At 28.4% G+C, this 16072-nt stretch overlaps 1 long non-coding RNA gene across 1 annotated transcript; it reads left to right on the top strand.

Moving 5' to 3' along the window:
* The first annotated feature begins 2922 nt into the window (after window positions 1–2922).
* Window positions 2923–7795, top strand: LOC136085015 (uncharacterized). Its single transcript, XR_010641005.1, has 3 exons — window positions 2923–3063; window positions 7144–7249; window positions 7478–7795. It is a non-coding gene; the product is annotated as an uncharacterized LOC136085015 (long non-coding RNA).
* The last annotated feature ends 8277 nt before the right edge of the window (window positions 7796–16072 follow it).

Below are 16072 nucleotides of genomic sequence, written 5' to 3'. Positions count from 1 at the left end.
TTCCATTGAGACATACTTGATGCAACTGCATGTACTGCTAGTTTTATGTTATTCTCAGTCCATAGCATGCGTTTTTTTATTATTTTTGTTGAAATAACTGGTTTCATGGTTTTATATAATATTATTATCTATTAAAAATAAAAAAATAAAAACATACATTCATAAAGTACATTTAGGAAAATCATATATTTACTTTAATGTTGTATTTTTATTGAATCAACATTATCAGAACTATAATTATAATTAACTAAAACTTTCTGAGTTCATTCTACTTTTAAAGTAACTTTAAAATTAGTAACTTTAAAAAGATTTTAAAACTAACTTTAAAATGACTGAGCATTTTAATTGTAAAGTAACTTTAAAAGTAGAATTAACTTTGAAAGTAACTTAAAAGTAGAATGAAAATCAGAAACTATTTTAAATGTGGATTTTGCTAATATCTTAACTTTACTTTTCTCACACATGAATAATAACTAAGTGTGAGAAAATCCTATATAAAAATATGAAACTAAAAATTTTATACCTGATACCGTTTATTGGCCATGGCCAGTAAATGGATTAATTAACCGGCCAGTAAATGGTTGATTAGAAAAAGATTGATCTAATTCAGTTAAAACATTATATGTGAAACATCAACTAAATACTTTTGTTTCAAAGTGTACATAAGATATTTATCTTTTTTTTCCTTCCTGAATGGACTGGCACAAATACTTGCAACGCACAAAAAAAAGACTCTAAAGTATGAATTTAAGAAAACAAAGCGTAAAATTATTACATTTTTTATAATGTTTTTGACATTTAGTTTTAGTGACTAAAACCTTCTAGAACTATCCTGAAATTGCGATATTTACAAAGTTTTAATGAATTCATTGAGTTTAAATAATAATATAGGACAAGTTGTGTCAGTTTTTTATGAGAAAAGCTTTTAAAAGTGGCCAGTAAATGGTTAATGGCCATTAATTGGCGTACTTACCCTAGCCAAATTCATTAGACGCCGTCCGCACACTTATGTTTACGATGTAGGGAAAAAATTAAAAAATGTAGGTTTTCAGTTTGATAAAGTATCAGCAAGTGTTCCACATTTTAATATTTATACTTTTTCTGGCTAGATTTTTAAAACGCTTTAATTGTATTGTGCTTCTGCTTTATGCTTTATAAAAATTTTAAATCAAAAGATTCGAATGGTCTGCTCAAATACTATCGTTTATCAAGATCAGAAAGTGTACAAAAAAACCTATATGAAGTTGTTTAAAACAAGTTTATAAAAAGAGAGATTTAGTACAAACAATTTGCCAGAAATACAAACAATTTGCCAGACATTATTATTTCAGTTAAATAATAAGAAAAAAGATGCAAAAAAACAGAAAAGCTAAAATAAAATTTTAAACAATCATAAAAACAAAGTGATATGAAGAAACAAAAATAAAATTCAGCTAATAGAAAATTATAGTTATAAAAATTATAAAAGTAACCCTGTATAAATACAAATTCAAAAATAAAATTTTCAAAATGTTAAAACTGCTTTTATCTCGAAAAAATTACAATGGCAAAAAACTTTAAGTTTTTTTATAATTTTTTAATGATTTTAACATAACAAAACCAGATTGTCAAATTTGACTTTTAACATAACAAAATTAGATTGCAAAACTTGATTTCAAGATAATTTCAGTTTTTCATTTTCTTTTAATCAATTTGAATTTACTGTTTCTTCAACAATTACAAATAAGGTATTAATTTGTTTAATTTTAAAATGTTTGATGTATTGCATCTGTACACTCAATCTGTAGCTGGCATTGAATATAAAATTGAAGAAAATTTTCTACTTGTTGTTCATGGCCCAACACAATTAACACAATCTTGAGTTTTCTAGTCTAACAAATTTTCTTGATAGATCTAATTTATCAGGGTTACAACCATATTTATTGTTGATTAGGCTAACAAAGTATAGGTATTTTTCAACTTTTGCTTTAGAAAGAAGTTTTCAAATAATTTACCTCTTTGAATACTTTCTAAATGGCTTAGGCCTGGAGTAAAAAACATTCTAAAAAATATACCAATATAACTTTATACTTTAAAAGTTTTCCAAAAAAAACAAGGAAATTAGATAGTCAAGCAGCTGTAACTTTATGTTTTCTGTAATTATGCTACTTTTTTGTATTTTGTTCTATGCTTATGTAATTAATTATTAATTACATGGCTCCAAAATGATATGGTATTAAATACCATATCATTTTGGAGCCATGCGGTTACTAAGGTCAATATTTACAATACCAATATTAAAAAGTTATCTATTAATGAGAAATATGCTACGCCTTTTAAACCATCATATGTTCTTTGTATATCAGTATTTTCAGTCTTATTTCGAATGATAATAGTGACACTTTTGGTATTATTTTTCGAAAAGCGTTAGAAGAAGTTTCTTCAAGTATTATTATAACTTGAATTTTCCGTGAGTTTATTAATTTAGAAATCAATATTTTCAATTTTAGTATTACCCATGTGAAGTATAATGAGGTATTAAAACAAATAAAATCTGATAAAACAAAGGCAGTTCTTTGTGAGTATTTATAACATAAATGTTGACAGACAAAATGATTCGTGTTTAAATTTCAATTTCATTTGTACAAAATAAACACATTACAACTAAACAGCCATTTCTTAAAAGTGTTATTTCAATTTTTAAACAATGATACATCTGTTTAAAAATAGTTTAGTTCTGGATATGCTGATATAGCAACTGTCATCTTTTTTTATTTAGGACTCAGTTAATTTTAAAAGATAGTTAGCTTGTAACTGTTCTGTGCAAGAAAGAGCCTAAATCTTTTCTTTTATAGTTTTCATTGTATTTAGTATTTTATCATTATTGTGTTTTAAAAAACACAAAAGTGAAAGTAAGTAAACACAAAAGTGAAAGTAAACCCAGTACACATTCTTCTAGAACTAACAGGACAACTTCAATATTCTATTCTAGGAATAAATCAATCAAAAAGTAACACAACTGATCTCAAATAGTCAATATATAATATTTTACTCATAGATTTAATGCATGTAACATTTAACCAGGTAACTATTTTATTTTGAAATTTTGTAGCATTTTTATGTTTTTCAGATAGATGCAGTTCCCTTCCTTTTTATGGTCACAATATCTGTAAATGATATATTCACTAATTTTCTTATGGTAAAACATCTTGCTTGATAACCATTCAGCTGTATTTTTCGGTATTTTAAGAGATACTTCATTAAAAAAAGATGTTTGCTATTTAATAACAATATTCAATAGGCTATTAGGCTTCCTTTTTTCTTTTAGCTTTAAAAAATGTAAATACATTTGCGTTTTCTTTCGCGATTCCTCAAAAGTAATCATGATGAATTAAGAGCTAATAGTAGCAGCGACAGTATTATTGATTTTTTTTTAATAACAAAGTAACCATCTTTACTTTTTTACCTACATCGTAACCATGAGCGAGATCTCGTCTCGTTCTCGTTTCTCGTGAGAAATAGGACTTCTCGTGAGAAACGAGAAGTCGAAGAAGTACCACGAGAAGTCGAACGAGACTTTAATATTATATTATTTTCCAAATTAAAAATTATTATAATTTACAAAATCTTAATAATTTATTTTAATTAATTAATATTTTGACTCCGTAATTTTAATTAGATTTTTAATTAGATTTTTTAATTAGATTTTTTTTAAAAATCTAATTAAAAAATTTGGTCCAATTTTAAATATTTTTAATTAGATTTTAAATACAAAAACTTTTTGTATAAAATGGTGCACTTTCGACTTAATTTCATTAGTTGACCAGTGAAATTAAACTTGATACATATTGTTCATATTGAAAAGATATATTCTTGCCTCATTTCAACGATCAAAAATGTCACCAAGAAAAAACAAAATATGGAGATATTTCAAAAAACAAGTGACGGTGCTGAATGCAGCGTGCCAAAAGACTTTTTGAAAACAAAAGATGGAAACACAAGCGGACTTTATCGTCACCTCGAAAAAAAACACAGCCAAGATTACGTTGAGTATTCTGAAAAAACTGACGACTCTCTTCTTCCTTCTCCTAAGAAGAAACAATGAACCATGGTCGAAATGCTTGAAACAAAGTCCAAATATGACAAAGACAATTCCATTCAAAAACAGTTTGACTCTGAAATGCTGGATTACTTTTGCACTGATCTGGCATCCTTTTCAGCAGTCGAAGGAAGAGGTTTCAAGAAATTGTTTGACATTGCAAACCCTAAACTGAGCCTTCATCACAGAACAACATATTCAAGAAAGCTTTCAATTCGGTCAAGAGAAGTTCAAGTTGGAATGAAGAGCATAATAGGAAATTACGCCAAATCTAAAAAGTGCTGCATTTACTTCTGACCTTTGGACTTCTAGAGCTCAGGACAGCTACATCTCTTGGACTTTTCATGTTATTAACGAAAATTGGAGACTACATCACTGAACACCCCATGTCCAACAGTTCCCAGGCAGACACACAGGTATCTTAATTAAAGGAAAGCTGGACATTTACTTAGAAGAACTAAATTTGCCTGCTAATTTGCCAATGTACTGCGTGAACGACCAAGCAAGTAACATGAAACTTGCAGTCAAATTGTCAAAGCGCCTTGACCAATACTTGTGCAACAATCATATTTTGCAATGTGCAGTTCGAGACTCATTTGGAATGACTGCTGGAATGGATGATACGTTGCAAACATGCAAAGATTTGGCTTCTTTAACTCACCAGTCAACAGTTGCAGCTGAGTTGCTTGAATCAGAATCAAACGCTCAAGGAATCAATTTTAGACAGTTACGCCAATCTGTTGACACAAGATGGAATAGTGAACTGGATTGCATGGCTTCTGTCCTACATCTAAAGAGTGCAATTATCAGCTTATGTGCAAATGAAGATATTTTTTCTTCAAAGACCATTAGTGCATCACTGTGGAAATCAATCGAGGGAGCAGTAGAAGTATCACTTAAAGAAGCTACAGAAACGTGGTCGGCTGAGTCTATTCCAACAATTAACACTGTCGCCGATTCTCTTTATTTAATCCATGACAAAATTGATCAATTTATTGAGACGGATGGAAAAAATGGCTGCAGTGTCTTGCATGCAAAAAACTTGAAAAGCTGCATTGAGAAAAGATTTCCTCTTTGTCACACTGGAAACTTATTGAGTGCTGCAGCAAACTACTTAAATCTTGCTTCAAAGGGACTTCAATTGAAGCTCTTCAAAAAATTTCAAACAACAAAAGAATGGTTAGCCTCACAGGTTAAGGAAAATGTTGAGTGCCAACCTGTTGCCAGAGTCCTTTCAGCAGGTTTGTCTCCTAATTCAAAACTGAAGCGCAAGTTAAACGTCAGACTTGAAACACATTTGAACTGAATCCTATTTTGAGCGAAATGTGCCAGTATGAATATCTCCCTGATGCCAAAAAAGACTTTCCAATTCTTGATTGGTGGAAATTGCATTCAAATACTTTGCCAGAACTCTCTTCATTAGCTAGACAAATTTTAGCTATTCCAGCAAGTTCAACTAAATCAGAGAGTTTTTAGCTCAGGTGGAAATGTCGTCTGATCATCCAGACACAACTTACACCCAGAAAAAGTAGAACAAATCATCTTATTCAGAGAAAACATTTTGGAAAAGTTTGGCAAAAAAATTCTGAATTAATATTTGAAAAAGTTGTTTACATTTGACAAATGTCATTTGTGTCTATTTGTCAAAACCATGTTTACATTTTTTTTTACTTGGATTTTAATAAATTTGTTTTCAAAAATCGTTAAATTTCTCGTTTCGTTCTCTACCTCTCGAGAAGTACTAACTTCTCGTCTCGGTCTCGTCTCGGTTTGAAAAAACCTAGTCTCGCTCATGGTTACTACATCGAATTAATTTCGAGACCAGGCCTCTGAAATGAATTTGGCTAATGGGGTATGATATTCTAGGTGGATACAATATTCTATTACATTTCTTTACAATCAGCGTAGACTTTAGTACATACATCAACTGAGGTTTGGTGTTTAGGCAGGTAGTGTTTATGAATTAGTATATATTATGGCAAAGTTTTTTTTTTGTGTAGTTATATAAATACTACTGTGTATTTGAGCGTAAACTGTGTAAATTATATAAATTTTAATAAATACATATAAATAAATATTTATATGTAATTATTATTAAAATTTAAATAATTTTAATAAATACATATAAATATTTAGTGTACTAACAGTTTTTATTATAAATTTAAAAAAATTATTTTTTAAAAAAGATTTAAAAGCTTTTTTTATAGAAGAAACCAGTATAGAACTGAATCAGCCACTTTGATTGATAACGAGTATTGTGATGAGGATGACTACAATTTTATTGCAAGTGATGAAGAATATAAAAAAAAAGTCAAAAAAGGAAAAAAACAAACTAAAAGAAAAATAAATAAGAAGTTAAAACATCAGTACAAAAAAAATTTTTTCTCTTCGTTCAAGAGAAAAGCAACAAGATGATCGTCTTGAAAAACTTGAAACATTTCGTTTAATAAAAAAACTTCCATTTAACAAACGTTTGTATATAAAAAATAAATTTAATTCATCTGACTTCGGTTCAGAAGATGAGCAAAGCATTTATACAGAACAGGGTAGCAACAATACTGATGAGGAATTTATAGATGACAAAAGTATTGATAACATTTCAGAATCACAGTCATATATTTCTAGTATTAGTGGCAATGTGGAAGAAACATTATTGACAGAGGCGGAACTTTTTTTTTTCAAAAATGTGTCTAATAATAATTTCACTGCAATGAAGAAACTCTTAAAGTTAAAAAGTTTCAAAATTTAATTGATATTAATGGTCAAACAGCCCTGCATATAACAGCATTCAATGGTTATTTTGAAATGACTGATATTTTGTTGAATTATAGTTCAAGCCCAGACCTAACAGATCATAAACAATTTCAACATTTAGCTAATGCTGCTCTAAACAAATATTTTAATTGCTTTAAAATATTGTTTCCAAATTAATTATTGTTTCCTATGTTTTCCTAAAATATTGTTTCCAATTACATAGTTGAATTTACAAAAAAATGTTTTACATTTATTATCTAGCAAATGTTTGTTTGATTGATTTTTTTTAACAGACTTTTTAAATTGTTTAGCATTTTTCAAGAGTATCATCTAGATAATTTTTACAAATATTTAAATGAAACTGATGATCAAGGATACACTCCAATTATGACTGCCATAGATAATGGTTTGTCAGAGGTATGTAATTACAATGATAATGATTATGGTGATAATGATTATTATGATGACACTGATGACACTAATGATGATGATGATGATGATGATGATGATGATGATGATGATGATGATGATGATGATGATGATGATGATGATGATGATGATGATGATGATGATGATGATGATGATAATGATGATGAAGACAATGATGATGACAACGATAATGATAAGGAATTTTTCTACTAACAGGTAGTGAAAGCTCTTCTTAAGCTTATGTTTGATAATGATTTGCACCAATACAATTGGTTTGAATTTCGAACTGATGAAGGCGGAACTTTATTACATTTTTCAAGTCAATTTTCTGGTTTCTGCTTGGAAGAAGTTGTGCCATATTTCAAAGATTATATTAATTTTGCTGATTTAAATGGTTTGTTGATTTTATATTTGTGAACACTTACACATTTTTTAACTTGTGAATATTTACACAGTTTTTAACTGCTATATAATCTTATTGAAATTAAAAACGTTATGTAATTTTGTTAATTAAAAATAAGTTCTTTTTGTTTTCTCAACATTTTCTTTTAAAAGTAATAGAATATTTTATAATTGCTCCAATATTTTTAATTTAAAAAGTTTAAAATTTAGAATTATATAATCTTTATGGGTGTACCGGATTGGAAATTTTGAATTCAGGCTGAAACTAGATTTGCCAGTTTTGTTGAAAAATCTCCTGCCGGAATTCCAGCCGGAATAAGATTTATATTTATGTAGTTTTTTACCTTTAAGATTAAAAGTGAAAGCCTGCACCTCAGCATCGTGGCTACATAATATATTTATAACCTATAATATAAATATATATATATATATATATATATATATATATATATATATATATATATATATATATATATATATATATATATATATATATATATATATATATATATATATATATATATATATATATATATATATATATATAGCTACAGATATGCGGTCTAAAATAATTTTAGTTTGTCGCTTGTTGCGCATTCGTGTGGAGACTTGCTCAAAGTGGTGACTTTTAAATATAAACATAAAAAATATTTATTGGCTTTAGTGCATCAATCGACTATCTATAGCCTGCTGCTACAAGGGAGTGCTGCTACATCCATTATCGTATAGCCTGCTGCTACGAAGGAGTGCTACTACGTCCGTTTTCTTATAGCCTGCTGATACAAAGGGTTGTTGCTACATTTAGCCTGCTTCCACAAGGAAGTGTTACTACATTGACTGAGAATTTGGCATAGGACAGCAATCTTTTTTCTTTTATAATTTCAATTAAATTTCTAATGTTTAAAAAATTTCTACTAATGAGAGTGCAACAAGCGAAAAGATCAAATTATTTTAGAGCGCTAAACGGTAGCTTTACCTAAAATTACATTGTATTTGTTAAAAATTTTGTATTTTTTACCTAGGTTTACCCATAGTTCTTCATCGCCCTGTAGGACAATGATTTTTTGATTTAATTTACATAGTCTGTATCAGATGTCTTAAATAAATAAAGTAAAAAATAAATTCCTGTATTCAGGCCAGAAATATTATAATTCAGGCTGAAATAGAAATGACCTAAAAGTCACAAATTCCGACCGTAATTCCGGCCAGAATGGAATTCCGGTACATTCCTAATTATCTGACTTCTAGAAATTTAAATTAAATAAAGTTTAAGTCAAGAAACTTTTTTTATGTGTGTCAATAATTGTGGAGAAATTTTCACATCTAATGCTAAAGGTGGACATTTTTTTAAAAATGTTGTGTATACATTGTTAGTTTTGTAGTATTTATTATTTATATAAATAATATTAGCAGTGTTCAGAAATATGAAGTTTTGAAAATACTAATACACAAGGAACTAAATTTGGGGCAAATATTAAAAAAAAATTGATTACATAAAAAATATGATTACAAAAATATTGAAATTTACCTAGTGCTAAAGTGTCAAAATACCCCAAAAATTGCCCCTAATTGTATGCAAGTAATAAGACTTTAACAAGGATCAAGGTTAGTTTCAAATTTTTAAATCATTTTTTTCTAAGTTTCTTACAAATGGTGCGTTTTTAAAAAAATTGTTTTGTATTTTTTAATGCGTTCTATATGATAAAAAAACAAAGGATTTATAGAATTTTTGAATAAAAAATATTTTAGAGGTTTCCAAGACCCTTGAACATTTAATGAGTTTCTAATATTATCAAAAAAAGTTCTTCAAAAGCGTTCATAATTTTGGCTCTCAAATGAGGCGAAATTGTATGGAAGTTTTAAAAATAGTAGTAATTTATATAAAAATAAATATTTTATATTTTTAAATTGAGTATTTTAGATTATTAGCATAAAAAATGAGGTTTATTAACTAAAAAAAAATATTAAAGGAAATTTTCATGTAAATAGTAGTCAGTATTCAAGTAAAGATAAAAAAAATTGCAACTAAAAACAAATTCCGTAGCAGCTTCAACAACAGTTCTTTTAATTTTTTCCAAGCAACGTTACCAAGGTAAATGGATTGTACTCGAAATATGGCTGCTCAAATAAGTTTGTGAAAACTTGTTTGAGCTGCCTATTTTTTAGTTTGGTCTTTTTTAAATTCAAGTTTTCCTTGTTTAATTTATTCAGTTTTCGTTTAAAGGGTTTTGAAAAGTGATAAATGCATGTTTGCAAAGTTATAAGTGCATGTTAGCAAAGTTATATCTGCATGTTTGCAAAGTTATAAGTGCACACTTGCAAAGTTATAATTGCATATATATTTTTTTGGAAATTATTTTTTTTAGTTTTTAAAAAGTAAAAAATACTGTGCAAAATGTTAAATTAAATTACATCATGGAAATCAAAAAATTGATCTCTGATTTATTCTTTCCATGGTGTTTCTTTCTTAAAGAATGATTGCCAATCTAATAAACAAACAAGATTGAAACATTTTTATGATGTTGTTCTAAAATTTACTTTTGAATTTCTTTTTGAACAACGTCATTGTTACAGGCCACAGAATTAAATATTGTCTGTTCAATGTTGTATTTATAGAATTCTTAGTTTTATACAATTCTTTTCTTTTTACTATAGATGACGTGAACAGAGACGTGGTTGCCCCAGAGGCTATGCGGGATTCCCGCATGGGCTTTTTACTTTTTCATCTAAACATGGGCCTTTTGGCAAATTTTCATTTTTTCTACATTTTAAAGAAATTCCACAATCATTTTCAATATTTATGTTTGATAACTCCGAAACACGAACCTTGACGAACAAGGCCGCTGCATGGAGAAACAAGTTGAGCGCGGTACTACTAGGGACGTGATCGGACTCGGAACCCCTCGCTTATGAAGCGGGCGCTCTACCATTACACCACTACCGCATTGAAAATTGATTGACAGAAGAAATGAAAGGTATGAAATGTCTTGAAACATATTTTTGCATATATGAATATATATGTTTGTTTATTTTTTTTTTCAAATTTTTATTTAGGTGCCCCAAGAAGTCCTTACGGTTTTATCACGGAGCACCGCGGATGAGCATTTAATTGGAAGTTCACGCCTACTTCCTAACCGATGACGCAAAACTTGCCCAGTAGGGGTTAGAACCAGGGATCCTTTGATTCTGAGGCAAGTGCGCCACCACTGCGCCACGGCTGCTCTATGTTAAAAACAGTTTACATATATATTTTTCCCTAATAATTAGGATTTAAAAAAAATTTTAAATTACAATTACATATAATTTAAAATTTTTTTAAAATTATATATATATATATATATATATATATATATATATATATAAATATATATATATATATATATATATATATATATATATATATATATATATATATATATATGTATATATATATATATATATATATATATATATATATATATATATATATATATATATATATATATATATATATATATATATATATATATACAGGGCCTGCGCGTGTAGCTGTTACGTGGGGAAGGGGGAGAAGGGCAATACAACTTTTGCCAACTAAAAACAAAAAAGATAAAAAATGATAATAATAAATGATAACAAAAAAATAGGTATCTATATTCAAATGCGCCTATCCCTGAATCAGTAGATGAAAACTCAGTGCTTTTACACTTAAGTCAGTGAATGTTTCTATACTTTATTTAGATTATTGAAAACTTGACTTATTCTATAAAGACCATCGTTTCACCAATAGCATCTAATACAAGATTTTACTCATGCTTTAAATAACTTACTACAAATGTTTTTAGTTATAAATTATAAAAGTTTGTCACTTATTTAATTTATTTAACGAAATGCACCACGAAAAGGTAAATCATAGAATTTTGGATTTCTTTTGATTAAATAAAACAAAAATTAGTTAATCTATTCACCTCGTGTCGTGCACAATCTGCGCGACATGTTTTAAAAAGCTGGCATTTGTTAAATAATTGTCGGATTGATCTGAAATTTTTTGAAAAGTATTTTTTTTCTTGTTGTCTTCTGTTTAAAAAAAAACTCAAAAATAATTTAAAGCGCAAAAGGTCACAAGGAGGGGAGGGGGAAGGGTATCTGTGAAAACCTTTTCAAATTGGTTTAAAACAGTATCAACAAATCCTTATTTCGTTGTAATTTATATTAACATACTTATATTAATTTACAATTAACTACCGCCAAAAGTGGCAAACCGATGACTAACCACAATACCACATTTTGGAAAGTTATCGGCGGGCTTATGGCGGATGTCTCTAATGGTCCACTTAGTAACCGATGACCGAAACTACAATGAACCGTTCGAAATATCTAAATAGGTCTACTAAAAATCAACTACAACAAAGTCTGCTGAGTATACACACACACACATTATATATATATATATATATATATATATATATATATATATATATATATATATATATATATATATATATATATATAAATTAAATAACAACAACAAAATTTTTTTAAATTTCAACGCCACCTTTATAGTGGCTTCTTTTACTTAAGTATGAAAAAAAAGTCCATAAATTTATTTTAACATATTGTCCATTGTCAAAATTCATACCACCGTACATTGGAGAACATTGATGTTTTTGTATCTTCAAGGCTTAACGGACTTTTCTTTTCAATTTTTTATCCTCAACTTTGAGTGTTTCTGCTTTATCCCATTCAATGTCCTCATTGCAATTTACTTTATGCGAACCTAATGCAGACTGGTTCAACTTGCCTTCAGTCAAAAAATTTTGATGAACCCTTGTTCGTGTTTGAAGTTTTGATTCACCGACTTTGGAGCATTTGCACTTAATTAAATAAGTTCATGGTTGGCTGTTGCATAGTCATTTTGATTTATTTTTAGACGCTAATAGCATTTTTAGGTTAACACTTGATTTAAAAACGAAAGGTAAAAAAATTTGTGGTTAATTGACAAAGATGAAATACAGGTATCTTTTGATATTGTGAACTTATACCCATCAATACCATTTAAAGAAGCAGCTTTAATACTTTTGGATCAATTAAATAAAAGCGCTTCGTACAAAAACTCAACTAAACATACTTTAATTGAAACAAAACAAATAATTGAACTTTGTTTATTTGGTTGTTATTTCTTGTGGAACGGTGAGATTCATAAATTCAAGCCCAATTGGATTGTCTTTTATGGTTGTTTTGGCTGAATCTTTTTTACAATACCATAAGGAAAAAGCAATAAAAATGGCAATGACAATGATTCTTTCAATTGATATTAAATCCTTTCATAGATGTGTAGATGATAGCTACGCTAGGTTTTCTAACTTAAAGCAAGCGGAACAGTTCCAAACAATCCTTAACAGACAACACCCTTCTTTAAAATATACTATTAAAGTTGAAAACAAAAATAAGATACTTAACTTTTTGGATATAACTGTTATTAATGATATACAAAGAAAGAATGAGTTCAAGATTTACAGGAAAAATGGTATAACCAATAGACGTATCCCGCATTCCAATGGCGTAATGATGTAATGACATCCGGCAATGATAAAACGTATATATTGAAATAATTGTTAAAAAAATGAACTCTCAAGTAGAACATGTTCTGGTAGATTTACAAAATTATTCAACTGAAATACCAGTTGTTGTAGAAATAAATAGAAATTTAAATATTTTACATAACTTTAAATCTGCAGATGAAACTTTAGCATGGTGTAAAAGTTTAAAATACTTGCCACTATTCACTATTAAAGAAATAGAAAACTACAGAAAAAAAAAGCTAAAAACAAAAGTATTGCAATAAAAAAAAACATTTGAAAGAGGTAAAAGATTTAAGTCTGAACGATATATATCATCCGATAGTATTTACACTTCATATATCATCGATAGTATTTACACTTCATATATCATCGATAGTATTTACACTTCATATAACCTAACGTGTACCATAGTAAAAACAAAATGCAAAGCAAACATGAAAAATGAAGTTCGTGATTTAAAAGTTTATATTAGCAGATTGACTAGCTCTGTTAGAAAAGCATATTGCTCGTGCCCTGCTGGAAATAGTGGTTATTGTAATCACGTGATGGCTTTATTATTTGAACTTGTAAACAAGCAATCTCTTTAGGTACATACCCAAGTAAATTTGAACTAAATTTACTTGAGTATGTACCTAAAGAGATTGCTTGTACAAGTAAATCAAGGCAATGGGACATTCCAGGTCATAAAACTAAAACAATTAAAAATCCTGTTATGTTTACAAATGTTCAAAAATTTGAATTTAAGCGTGGCACTAAGCCTTCTTTATATGATCCAAGGCGAATAAAATGTAAAGAAGAAACTTTAAAAGGAAATATTAAAAATCTAAAATCAAATGTTGCTTTTTTCAATAAAGATATTGGTATTGTTCATTGCGTACCTGACATTTTTAGTTTTACTTAAACATCATTTGGAAATTTTCCAATTGGTTCTTCTTTATCTTATCAACTCCAGATAAATGAGAGCTTTGAACTTATCACTAATATTGAAAAGCTTTTTCTTTTAATGTGTCTAATACCCTACCTCCTTTACCTCTTGGCTTTTATAATAAAAATCATTGCTATATACCTTGCAATTGGGAGCTTAATGAGAAACAAAAAGACTTTTTGTTATCAATAAAAGTATCTTCTGAACAAAGCAGAAAGTATGAAGCTGATACAGTTACACAAAATAAAAATCAGCGGTGGTTTAATCTAAGAAAACATCGCTTAACTTCAAGCATTTCTCATAAAATTTATATACACAAAAACCAATTTGAGACTCTTGCTCAACAGTTAATTAATAACTCGCAAAAAGTTGACTTGCCTAAATTTATTCAAGAGTCTTTAGACCACGGGCTTGCTTATGAGGCGAATGCACGAGATAAATATATTGATGTTTTGAAAAATAGATTAAATCGCAATATTTCAGTTAGGACAACTGGAATGGTAATACAACCTAATTTATTTTATTTTGGTTATCTGCGAGTCCGGATGGTCTTGTATATGATGAAGAGGCTAAATATTATTATGGTTCAATTGAAATTAAATGTCCTAGAATGAAAAAGCACTTGTCTATTTCCGAATGTTTGAATGACAATGATTTTTATATTGGACTAGACAATGGACACCCATATTTAAAAAAAGATCATTATACTGGTTATTATACACAAATACAAATGGCTATGGGGTTAAGTAATTCCCAGTTTTGTGACTTTTTTGTGTACACATTTAAAGGAATTGCTATTATAAAAACACCTTTCGACCATCAGTTCTTTTTTGAATTAATTACAAAGTTAAATAATTTTTACAGTAACTATTTTTTACCACAAGTATTGGACAATAATGTAAATACCAAAGAAAGTATATTATCCTCTATATGTAAATAAATGTTTTTACTATTGATTTTTGATGTGGTGGCAAAAAGTTACATAAAAGACAAGTTACTGTCCATAGTTGGTTAATTGAACTATGAAACACCAAAGGAATTTCATTACTTATTTGGCGAAATACTTTAATTTTACGAATAGCACATTCTACATGAATTCTCAATGATGCAATGGTTTGACTTTCTGTAGCATTTTCTTTACTTAGCTGTAGTTGTCCATTTAAAAAAGATGGTATATTTAATTTAACATTGATTGTGTTTAAATGGTCTGAAATGGTAAACCCACGATCAGCCATAACTGAATCATTTTTGTTCCAGAGTTCTTTATTAATGAAACCTGATCTTACAACAATTTCTTTGTCAGAAATAGCTCCAGTTAGTTTTAAAGTTGTCTTTATTTCAAGAAACGTTTTTAATATCAAAGTTTTCGATAAATTTTCTTTTTTTAGGCAAACATCGCTTTTGTACATCAAATTGTTTTTTGAATTCAAAAATAGATGGAAATGCTTCTTTTTTTAAAGATTTTCTGCCAATATTGGATAAAAATTGAATGTCTTCATTTTTAAAATGAAGCTCGCATACTAGAGTCGTGTCCTTAATAACAAAGTTATCATTACCACCTTTTCTTAAAATAAATCAAAATTACCACGCTACAGCCAACCAGAAATCTATTTAATTAAGTGCAAATGCTCCAAAGTGTATGTCGGTGACTCAAAACGAATTTTTTAACCTTTCGTTTTTAAATCAAATGATAACCTAAAAATGCTACTAACGTCTAAAAATAAATCAAAAATACGACGAAACAGCCAACCAGGAACCTATTTAACTAAGCGCAAATGCTCCAAAAAATAGCATTGACTAAGACATAGTTCTATTAATTGGTGGATAAAAAAAAACACGCTTGTTGGATTCTACATCATTTGTCAACGAAGTAAAATCCTAGTGTGTCAGTCCAGATGAAATTCAAGTATCGTATGATGTAAT

Source organism: Hydra vulgaris, chromosome 09 (assembly GCF_038396675.1).
Source record: "Hydra vulgaris chromosome 09, alternate assembly HydraT2T_AEP".
NCBI lineage: Eukaryota > Metazoa > Cnidaria > Hydrozoa > Anthoathecata > Hydridae > Hydra > Hydra vulgaris.
The sequence above is the reverse complement of the archived record's forward strand: the minus strand, read 5'-3'. Positions and strand labels throughout refer to the sequence as shown.